This window comes from Lolium rigidum, chromosome 6 (assembly GCF_022539505.1).
Source record: "Lolium rigidum isolate FL_2022 chromosome 6, APGP_CSIRO_Lrig_0.1, whole genome shotgun sequence".
Taxonomy (NCBI): Eukaryota; Viridiplantae; Streptophyta; class Magnoliopsida; order Poales; family Poaceae; genus Lolium; species Lolium rigidum.
The window spans coordinates 18,000,090-18,011,840 of NC_061513.1; the positions used below are offsets into that span (position 1 = coordinate 18,000,090).

Consider the following 11,751-nt stretch of genomic DNA (forward strand, 5'->3'; position numbering starts at 1 on the left):
ACTACCGAGAGCAAATGTTTTCCATTGCTGTCATTCATGTCTTCAGGAATTCCAACTCCGGGTGATATCAACATTATTTTTTTCCCTGAGTTGATTCCACTGACACTGAGAATGACTCCGGTCGAACTCCAATACGTGCCAAAGCCGGCAGCGACCAACCTCACAACACGCTTTCTCCTTTTTCTTCGCACATTCAGGGCTCCTTTGATTCAAAGGATTTGCATAGGAATTGTGTAGGATTTGGTTCCTATGGGAAAATTTCCTACACATGTTGTTTGATTCATAGGAACATAACCTATAGGAAAAATTCCTATAGGAATCTTGTAGTGTAATTCCTATAGGAAAAAAAACATTAGCTCATACCTCATGGAAAAATTCCTTTGCTACAATCAAACAAACTTCATCTTCCTATAGGATTCAAGTAGACATGCCATTCCAATCCTATACCTTTCCTATTCCTATGTTTTTCCTATCCTTCAAATCAAAGGAGCCCTGAAATGCTTGCTCTGCCGAACGTTGCCGCCGCAAGCAAGCCTAGCATACAGAGCTGCCAGAGATGTTTCCTCTCCAGGCTCTCCTCATCTGCCTCGTCGCCTCCGCCACGCCGCGCCACGCGTCGGCCGCCGACGTGCTGCCCTCCAACAAGCTCATCTTCATCCTGGCGGGGCAGTCCAACATGGCGGGCCGGGGCGGCGTGACGGGCACGCAGTGGGACGTAAGAAACACGTAAATTGGGTGTAGAGTAGCACAGCACAATCGGCCGGCCCTCCTCTGCCTTTTATATTGCTCATATCTTGCGTTACAAGGTTTACAGGAGATAGATACAGATATACATCAACTACGGTTAGGATACTAACAGCTAACCAACTAACGTGCTAACAAACACGTTTTAACACCCTCCCTCAATCTCAGCCACTTTCAATAAGGTTGAGATTGCGCCTACAAGCATGAAAAGCTGGTAAAGGAAGAGGCTTAGTGAAGATATCTGCAATTTGATCCTTGGATGAAATAAACCGAATCTGGAGCAATTTTCGAGCAACCCTTTCTCTGACAAAATGAAAATCCACCTCAATGTGTTTTGTCCGTGCATGAAACACAGGATTAGATGACAGATATGTTGCTCCAAGATTATCACACCATAGAACAGGAGAACGATCTTGCATAATTCCAAGTTCCTTAAGGACTGACTGTACCCAAATTATCTCAGCAGTGGCATTAGCAAGCGCTTTATATTCAGACTCAGTACTTGATCGAGAAACAGTGGCTTGTTTTCGTGCACTCCAGGCGATCAAATTACCACCAAAGAAGATGGCATAGCCCCCCGTTGATCGCCGATCATCAGAATCTCCTGCCCAATCCGCATCAGAAAAGGCAGACAACAATCTGGCAGGAGAAGGACGCAGACTGAGTCCTTGAGATACTGTCAACTGAACATAACGCAGGATCCTCTTGACTGCAGCCCAATGAGTATCGCGAGGTTCATGAAGGTACTGACAAACCCTGTTAACTGCATAAGATAAATCTGGTCTAGTCACAGTGAGATATTGCAGACCACAGACCACACTACGATATCGAGTGGCATCATCAGGTAAAAGAGGAATCCCAACCGAGGAGCTCAGAGGGTCAGTCACAGTCATGGGAGTGTTGGCTGGTTGGCATTTCTGCATACCAGCACGGCGAAGGAGTTCATGTGCATACTTCCTCTGAGTGAGAACAAGACCACCAGACGGCTGACAGAGCACCTCTGTCCCAAGAAAAAAAATGCAAGGGACCCAGATCTTTAACTGCAAAATCAGACCGTAATGCTGCAATAAGCTGGGTACTAGCAGTAGAAGATGTGCTGACCACAATGATATCATCCACATAGACGAGAAGATAAACTGTACCATCAACCCGCTGACGAATAAAGAGAGATGTGTCAGCAGCTGAAGCTGTAAAGCCAAGTTTACCTAAAACAAAACTCAATCTGGCATGCCATGCCCTTGGTGCCTGTTTGAGCCCATATATTGCTTTCACAAGGCGACAGAGATGCCCTGGATGAGTATCATCCTCAAAGCCAGGTGGCTGCCGCATATAGACTTCCTCATCCAATATACCATGCAAAAATGCATTTTGAATATCCAACTGACGCAAATGCCATCTTTGAGAAACAGCAAGAGAGAGCAACAGACGAATGGTAGTGGGCTTCACCACAGGACTGAAGGTATCTGCATAGTCCACACCATAACGTTGCTTAAATCCCTTTGCAACCAAACGAGCTTTGTATCTTTCAACAGACCCGTCAGCACGTTGCTTAACTTTGAACACCCACTTTGAATCAATCACATTCATACCAGGTTGCCATGGAACCAATCGCCAGGTTTTATTCCTGTGCAGCGCATCAAATTCTTGCTGCATTGCTTCTCGCCAGTGAGGGATCAGCAGAGCACGGCGATGATCAACTGGTTCCGCAGATGCTGCATCTGCAGGAGGCATGCATGTCGCAACCCATGCCACAGTACCGTCTGTACGTGTTTTGGGGCGCCGTATGCCGTGGCGCAGCCGCGTAACAACGCCGCGAACAGGAGGAGGCGGGGCCGGGGCCGAGTCAGAAGCTGACGGCGGCCCAGGGGACTCGACAGCCTGATGCGGAGAGGCCTGCGCAGAAGAGTGCGGCGGAGATGGTGGCTCGGCCTGGTGCTCGTTGCGTCCCGGCCCACGTGCAGGAGACGGAGGAGCGGGGGACGTGGGATCTGCATGGCGATCAACGTCCGCGTCGCCCGAGGCTGCATGGTGATCAACGTGGTCATTTGCTTCAGCGTCACTGTTTGGTATTTCCTCCAAACGCGCTCCACGGCCGATTCCTGTACCATGGTTAGGAAGCAAATTCGGTGCATATGCAAAATCATTCAGTTGGTCAGATGTAGGAGTGGAACGGTGCATGGCAGAATTATTTGGTGTGTGGGGTAGACTGGAAAAGGGAAAATGCATCTCATCAAATACTACATCGCGAGAAATGTATACTCTATTTGTGGGAACATGGAGACATTTGTACCTTTATGAAGTGGACTATACCCAAGGAACACACACTTTTTAGACCGAAACTCGAGCTTCCGTTTGTTGTAGGGTCGAAGATGGGGCCAACAGGCGCAACCAAACACCTTAAAAAAGGTATAGTCTGGTTTTTCTCCAAGAAGACGCTCAAGAGGTGTTTGCATGTTGATAACACGGCTTGGGGCACGGTTAAGAAGAAAACAGGCAGTACTAAACGCATCACCCCAAAAACGAAAAGGAACAGACCCATGTGCAAGCAGCGTGAGTCCGGTCTCAACAATATGTCGATGTTTGCGTTCAGCCATGCCGTTTTGCTGATGTGTGTGTGGGCATGACACACGATGAGATATGCCATGATCAGCAAAGAACTTGTTCAACTTAAGATATTCACCTCCCCAATCAGATTGTACATGAATGATTTTATGACTTAGAAGTCTTTCAACATGCTTCTGAAACTCAAGAAATATATGGAAAACATCTGATTTATGCTTAAGGAGGTATAACCAAGAAAAACGACTATAGCCATCGATGAAACTGACATAATAGCTATGACCACTGACAGAAGTTTGTGCAGGGCCCCATACATCGGAATAAATAAACTCAAGGGGTTTCGTTATTACACGATCTGAACTAGGAAATGGCAACTGATGGCTCTTGCCTTGTTGACAAGAGTCACAAATTACATTATTTGATGAAGAATCTAACGGAAGTTTATTCCTGTGGAGAATATGCTTGACGACTGGTGTGGCTGGATGACCTAAGCGTGCATGCCATTGCTCCCGTGACACTCGAAGCCCGCTGAAAACGCGTCTCACGGATGGATCATCAACACGATAAAGGCCACCATGAACTCCTCCTCTAAGGAGTATTTCCCTCGTTGCCCGATCCTTAACAAAAAAATACCAAGGATGAAACTCAAAGAAGACATTGTTATCTCTAGTGAATCTAGGAACTGATAAGAGGTTTCTAGTTACACTAGGAACATGGAGGACATCTCGGAGTTGCAATGGTCTAGAGGAATTATGAATTGTGGATTGACCAACATGATGAATTTGCATACCTGACCCGTTTGCAGTTTGGATCTTGTCCTTGCCTCCATAGCGTTCCTTCAAGGTGAGCTTGTCAAGCTCCGGGGTGAGGTGATCGGTTGCTCCCGAATCAGCGTACCACCCAGGGTCGATGGCGTACGAGGGAGTGTGGCCGCCATGGTTCTGGCCGCCATTGCCAGCATGGTGACCGCCATGAGTGGCTGCAGCAGCCTGGCGATCTCCATTATTGCGCCCGTCGTTGCCGATGCCAAGAAAGTCCTTCTTGAAGCGCTTGTAGCACCTGGATGCTACATGGCCGAGCTTGCCACATAATTGACACGTAGGGCGCGGGCGATCTTGAGATTGTATCTGATCGAACCCGCGAGCCCCCGCACCACCATCGCCACGCACGAAGCTTGGGGTAGGCAGCATCGAGGGCGGTGGAGACGGCTTGAAGAAGTCCGGGCGAGACGAGCGTGGGCCACCGTTGCCACGGTGACCGAGATGCGCGGAGTGAACATCCCCGCGGAGCTGAGCCTTGCGCGCCTCCAGGCGCTGCTCGTTGTTGCAGAGCTGCGCGTAGACGTCGCGGAGTGGCAGTGGTGTCTCCCTGTTCGAGACACGGTCGACGAAGGCGTCGTACTCCTCGTCCAAGCCAGCGAGGAGATAGGAGACAAGCTCCTCCTGGCGCAGCGGATGCCCGATGGAGGTCAGCGTGTCGGAGATCGCCTTGATCCTGTTGAAGTACACCGAGGCCGGCGAGTCCAGCTTCTTGGTCTCGGCGAGCTGATTCCTCAGATGCATGACCCGTGAGGTCGATTGGCTCGCGAGGCTGGAGGCGAGCGTGGTCCACGCCTCCTCCGCAGTGTTGGCGAGGACGACGATCCCGAATACCTCGGGCGTGAGCGAGGAGAGGAACGCGGTGAGGATCGCCTGATCTTGCTTGTACCAGGCGATGTAGGCGGGGTTGGGGATTCTCGCCGGCGCACCGGCTTCCCCCGCCTGGGGATTGACGATCTCGGCCGGCGGTGCGGAGTCCTTGCCCACATGGCACATGAGGCCATTGCTCCGAAGGATGGGGAGGACCTGAGCACGCCAAAAGAGATAATTGTCCTCAGTCAACCTTACCGTGATCTGATTCGTAAGGCTGATCGGAGCTCCGACGGTCGATGAAGACGCCATGTTGATGCAGGCGATGGTGCGAGCGACAGATGCAACTTCGCTTTCAGAGTCGGAGCTTGACATGGGACGACGGCAGAGGAGCAGAGATTAGATCTCAGGCTCTGATACCATAAGAAACACGTAAATTGGGTGTAGAGTAGCACAGCACAATCGGCCGGCCCTCCTCTGCCTTTTATATTGCTCATATCTTGCGTTACAAGGTTTACAGGAGATAGATACAGATATACATCAACTACGGTTAGGATACTAACAGCTAACCAACTAACGTGCTAACAAACACGTTTTAACAGGACGGCGTCATCCCGTCCCCGGACTGCTCGCCGTCTCCCTCCGTCCTCCGCCTCTCCCCCTCGCTCCGGTGGGAGCAGGCGCGGGAGCCGCTGCACCAGGGCATCGATGGCAACCGCACCTGCGGTGTCGGCCCCGGGATGGCTTTCGCCAACGCCGTGCTCCGCTCCAGTTCTAGCTCCGTCGTCATCGGCCTCGTGCCCTGCGCTGCCGGCGGGACGCGGATCGCGGAGTGGGCCAAGGGGTCGGAGCTGTACGCGGCCATGGTACGGCGCGCCCGGGCGGCCTTGGCCACCGGCGGCCGGATCGGAGCCGTGCTATGGTACCAGGGGAGAGCGACACTGTGAGGTGGGCGGACGCTAACGCGTATGGGCAACGGATGGGCTCGCTCGTCCGCGACCTCCGCGCCGACCTCGCCATGCCGGATCTCCTCGTCATCCAGGTTGGACTCGCGTCAGGGCTTGGGGAGTACACCCAAGTCGTGAGGGATGCTCAGAAAGGATTCGCACTTCCGAACGTGGGGTTTGTCGACGCCATGGGGTTGCCGCTCCAGTACTACGACCACCTGCATCTCACCACCCAGGCTCAGGTCCAGCTCGGGCATATGCTGGCTCAGTCCTATTTGGATCATGGTACTACCAAGCCGTTAGGTACTACATCCACACACACTAGTTCTTCATGTACTACTGACTAGTTCATTTACCATCATATTTACTTCTCTGAGTTCTCTCTTGTTAATTCCAGGGGTGCTAGGGCATGCACATTGTCGAGCACCAATAACACGGTGGCTGCAAATCATGCTGGCTTGTTGCTTCATCTTCATTTGAAGTGAGACATACATACAGAGATAAGATGTTTTTTTTTCTAACATATCTAACAGATGAGGTGAAGAAGAAGAAATCCACCAAGCTTTGTGCACACATTGCCATACAGACATACTGCAATGTGATGCCGATGGACGCCTATACATCCAAATTCCTACCGGAAATACCATAGAAGGTTTGCATTACACATGGAATTTGCACGTTGCATAAGTTAATCAGATGACTGGTCATAGTCTGACGTAAAGAAGCGTAGAGAGTAGTAGAGTACTCAACAGTCTTCAACATTGCTGCTACCTGTCGACATCTGGAATTTTTGTCCGATGTTCCTTATGCTGCAACGGTTAGGGCATCTCCAGCGGCGCGACGCATTTCGGACGCCCAAAAGTGGTCGCGAGCGTCCGTTTGTGTCGCTCCGCGGACATATTTTGTCCGCTCGTCCGTTTGCGTCTGGATGTGCTCCCACCGGGGCGACGCATTTTTTGAATTGCAACATAGTTAAAAACATTCAAAGTAGTACGTAAAAATGCATAAAAACTATACAAAGTAGATCTATAAGCCTAGACTACTTGCTTCCTGACGGGCCGGCACCGTCGTTGCGTCCCTCCGTCGCCTGCTTCTCCGCCGCCTCCCGCGCAGCCGCTATGGCTCGGTGCGCCGCCGCGTCCTCTTGCAGGCACTGCTCCAGCCTCGCGTTGGCGGCCTCGTCCTTGAGCGTCTCGAAAGACTCGACGAGGGCCCGCTGCTCCGCCGCCTTCTCCTCCGGCGTCGGCGCATCAGGGTCATCGGATGACCAAGATATCTCCGAGTCGGAGTTCTCGGCTGCAGTGGCAGCCGCCAGCCTGCGCTGTTCCAGCTCGGCGTCCAACGCCGCATGGCCCGCCATCTCCTCCTGTGCTTCCTTCTCCGCTTCAGCCGGGGCCGCGGCGTCCCTGACCGGGTGGAGGAGATCGGTGCTATCTTCGGAGTCGAACTCCTCGGAGGAGCTCGACGCCGGAGGAGGTGGAGTGGGAGGTGAAGGTGGAGGTGGAGGCGCGGCAGCCTGGCCGCGTCCGGCGCTGCTCATGGTGGATCTGCTTGGAGGAAGCGGCGCTACGGCAGCGGCGGCTAGGGTTTGTGGGGAGGAGATGAGATGCTCGCGCCCCTGTATATATAGCGCGGAGGCAGGGCGACGGCCGCGCCATGCGTGGCATCGCCATTACTACGTGCACAGAGGTAGGCGACGGCCGCGAGCCACGCGAGGCATCGCCATTTAACGCGGCCGCAGTCTGCCGAAGCGACGCCTCGGTGCCGCATACTGGCGGAGAAGACGCATCGACGCTGCGCACGCTCGCGGAAGCCGAGGTGCGCCATTAACGTGGCCCTGCAAAGGCTGCAGCGCGCCGCCCGAAAGTAATGCCGCGGAAGACGAAGCAGTTGTGCCGCTGCCAGGCGGGCCTGCGCGAGGACCGAGCGGACACTCGGAGCGACCGCCGAGCATCCGCGGAGACGCAAACCTGGCGCATATTTGGGCCAGGTTTGCGTCTCTGCGGACGGCCCGGTCACTTTGCGTCGCCCCGCTGGAACAGGCCCCAGACGCATTTCCGGTCACCGCGGACTCAAACGGTCGCTCAGCGTCCGTTTGCGTCGCGCCGCTGGAGATGCCCTTATGTTATGGACCGGTGCTAAAGGGGCATCACTTGGCGGCTGCCGAGTGCTGCCGCGGCAGAATCCGTTATCGGTGCCATTTTTTTATATCCTATTTTATTCTAATTATCTTTCACTCCCTCTTTTTTTTTCTAATTTTTTCGGATTTTCTAATATTTTATTTATTTGATAAGTTTAGTCTCTAACTACACTTATCTCTAGTCAAATTACTTACTCGTGGTTTAGATGCAAATTCTTTCCTGGAAATACCATAGAACGTTTGCATTATACATGAAATTTTCCCTTTGCATGAGTAAATTTGACTGTTATAGTCAGATGTAAAGATAGTGTAGAGAGTACTCAACAGTTTTCAACATTGCTTCTGGCTGACATCCGGTACTTATGTCGGATGTTCCTTAGAGCATCTTTAGTAGATACCGAAAAAGTTGGAATCGAAAATGTCTAATTCAGTCTCCCGAAAACATGTGTTAGCTTGATTTTGCCAATTGCGCAGAATAGAAATTGTAAAATCAGAACTGAAAAATGAAATTAAATTCTCGCGGGAGAATTCATCTATGAACACATATAGATGATAGTTAATGCTTCCATTGAGCATTAAACTTTACATTATTTATATTAATAACCTAAATTAATTAACAGCCAGTGTTGCACGACCTAATTTTGACCAAAATGCGGCCCCGAGCATCGTCAAGCCCGAAGGCAACGTAGTGGAGGAAGGCGAGGCGTCAAGCTCCTACTCCGAGTCAAGCTCGACGATCTCGAGCTTGACGCGGTGAACGCGCTCCTCCCGGCAATCCGCCTCGTATTCGCGGACCTGGCGTACGGCGTCGGCCTCCTCCCGGCGCCAGCATGCTTGCGCCTCCACCTCCGAGATGGCCTCCACCTGTGCGATGACAACGTCCTCCTCCTGGTCGTCGTGGACGTAGTCGCCTGCGGAGAACGTTGGCTGCCGCGCCGGCGCCGCGTCCGTCCTCCTCCTCCTCCTCCGAGCTGTCGTACACGGGAAGGCAAGTGGGGTGGCAGGACCCGCCGGAGGAGGAATCCTTGCCTCCGTTCGCATACTTCGCAAGCTTCCTGTTAGAGTATATATTTGTATATTGTAGTTTCCGCATATGTTAGGGGGCGTCCTGCATATTTGCACCTGTACATGTACTATATATTGTGGCCTTTGCCCCCCGTGGTAATACAACAAGCATATTACTCTAACATGGTATCATAGCACTAGGTTAGCTCCTCGCAGCCGCCGCCGCCTCTTCCCCGTCTCCCGGCTGTCTCCGCCGGCTGCCCGCCCGCCGGCCGTCCTCTCCGCATCCGGCCCTCCTCTCCGCCTCCGGCCCTCCTCTCCGCCCCCGGCCGCCCCGGCTCGCACGCCGTCCCGCCGTGGCCGCCCGTCTCCGCCGTCGGCCCGCACAGGCTCGCCCGCCGTCCCGCCCTGGCCATCTCGCCGCCCGGCCGTCGCCCTGCCGCCCCGTCTTACCGCCGCCTCCCAGCTGGCCGCTGGTCTGCCCGCACCGCCGGCTGCCGTCGGCCTGCCCGCACCGGCCGCCTGCTCCGCCTCCGCTGCCCCGGTCGCCCGCCCCCACCTCTGCCCGGCCGCCTCTGTCCCGCAGTGAGTTTCGATCGGGTGTGACCCCGATCTGATCTGATTCCGAAAAAAATGTCTTCCTCGTCGGGCTATGTTGCGATTCCTCGCAGCCCGGTGATCTTTGATGGCACGAATTATCCTGATTTGGTGGCCTTCATGCGCGTCCACATGCGCGGTCTTCGTCTTTGGGGTGTGCTTTCTGGCGAGGTCTCCTGTCTGTCGCGCCCTGTTGCTCCTACGACGCCTATTGCACCGACGTCCGTTGCCCTTACCCCCGATGCTACTCAGGCGGTCAAGGATGCAGCCAAGAGTGCTAATGATACTGCTCTGGCTGATTATGACCGCAAGGTCCAGGAGCATTCTACTGCTGTTGCGACGTACCGGCTGGATCTGACCGACTGCACTCAGTGGATAGATGAGGATGCTCGTGCTACTACTGTTCTCACTTCTAGTGTTCTTCCTCAGTATGCTGCTGTTGACTGCCAAAACCCACCGGCGGGCAGCGGCCTTGTCAACACTGTAGAGCCGGGGGGAGCCTAGAGCTGCGGCTGGCTGAGACCCCTCCGAGCGACGGCCCGCAATGCTCTTCTGGTCACACGCGGCGTTGCGAAGTGCAAGGGCGTGCCACCTGACCTATACCTGGTCGTGGAAGGTGATGAGGTTGCCTCGCTTAGTTTCCTGCAGGGCATACATGTAAACATTAAATACGAGCCTCGATCGGCTCTCGGGTTATCTCGTGAATCGGCTCAAAGAGCCGATCCACCCATGATCCGTACGGGGTGCACGAATACTTGGCGGTCCCGCTTGATCAAGATGAAGCTAATGAGATCTACGACGATTTAGGGTTTTCACCGCATAACCGGATCATCCTACTCCGGAGTTGGGCCTTGCGGCCACGCACGGTGCTCGTAAGCCGATCCTAAACAAGGCCGAGAAAACCAACATGAAGTTGATTCTAGGAACATCCCGTTTAGGACTTGCGAACGCCACCCTACGTGCCATCTGGATCCTCCCCCCATTGTAAGGCCAAACTATTGCGGATATTAAACTAATCCTTGTAGAACAAGAAGCAATCGTAACGGATCAGATCTACTAAATAATGATCAAGCGGGTGCCGCCCCCACACCTGAGATAGGCGTGAGGGCGGCTAGATATGCAAGGGTTGCACTACGTAAGCATGCTTAAACGAAGAACAATGCTAACCCTAACACACCTAATGATAACTACGTTGCTCGCCATCAAAAGCGCTTCGATACGAGCAACGCATGAACAACGTGGGGCTTGTGCTGCCTAGATCGCAAGATGCGATCTAGGCAGCATGTCGCTTACCCGATAGAAACCCTCGAGACGAAGGAGTTGGCGATGCGCCGAGATTGGTTTGTTTTTGGGGTTGAACGTGAGTTGTTGTTTATTCCATAAACCCTAGGTACATATTTATAGTCCAGGGGACTTTCTAATGTGGGCATGCACTAAACCGTGCACGACTAAGATTCTATCTCTAAACTAAAATAGGTCTAATATGTTACAGATACACGGGCAATTAAGCCCAACGAGCCGATTCATATAATTCTCCACGTATATTTCCTTAAGCCCATCTTGACTGCGGCCCACCTCTGACTCGGTTAAATTCTGGTGATAACACATGCCCCCCTGGTTTTGGAAATGGTATTTCCAAAATCATTACGCTTCCTTTCGTCGGGTCATGTCGTGGCAGAACCGTCGCAGTATCCGTTACCATGATGACTTGCCTTCTCAACTTCGTGATTTGGCAGTCTTTTCTCTTTCTTTCAAACACCACTTCCTCGGAAACTGCTGTGGCATTGAATTCTCATCATCTCCCCTCCTATTTAACCGCTATGCACAGTTCTGCTCTGTATCCTCCTCGCATTAGCAGTCCAAAAAATCCCCCAGCGCCATCATGTCTTCTTCCTCCTCTGCCCTATCGGACCCTTCCAGCCAGTCCTCCATATCCCGCGAGCCGACGCCGGAGCATAACCCGGCGGCGGCCCATGCGGCCAACACCCGCCGTGCCATTGCGGCCGGGGAGGAGCCAGACCATGACTTCTCCATCTGGTCCGAGGACGACCAGTCCTCGACGGACGGGGAGAGCGACCTTCGTTTCCTCGCCGACGGGGAATCGGAGGAGGAGAGCGATGACGATCGCTTC

General features: G+C 53.2%; 1 pseudogene; it reads left to right on the forward strand.

Annotated features, from left to right (window-relative positions):
* Window positions 1-556: 556 nt before the first annotated feature.
* On the forward strand, window positions 557-9,629 carry LOC124662221 (annotated as a pseudogene).
* The last annotated feature ends 2,122 nt before the right edge of the window (window positions 9,630-11,751 follow it).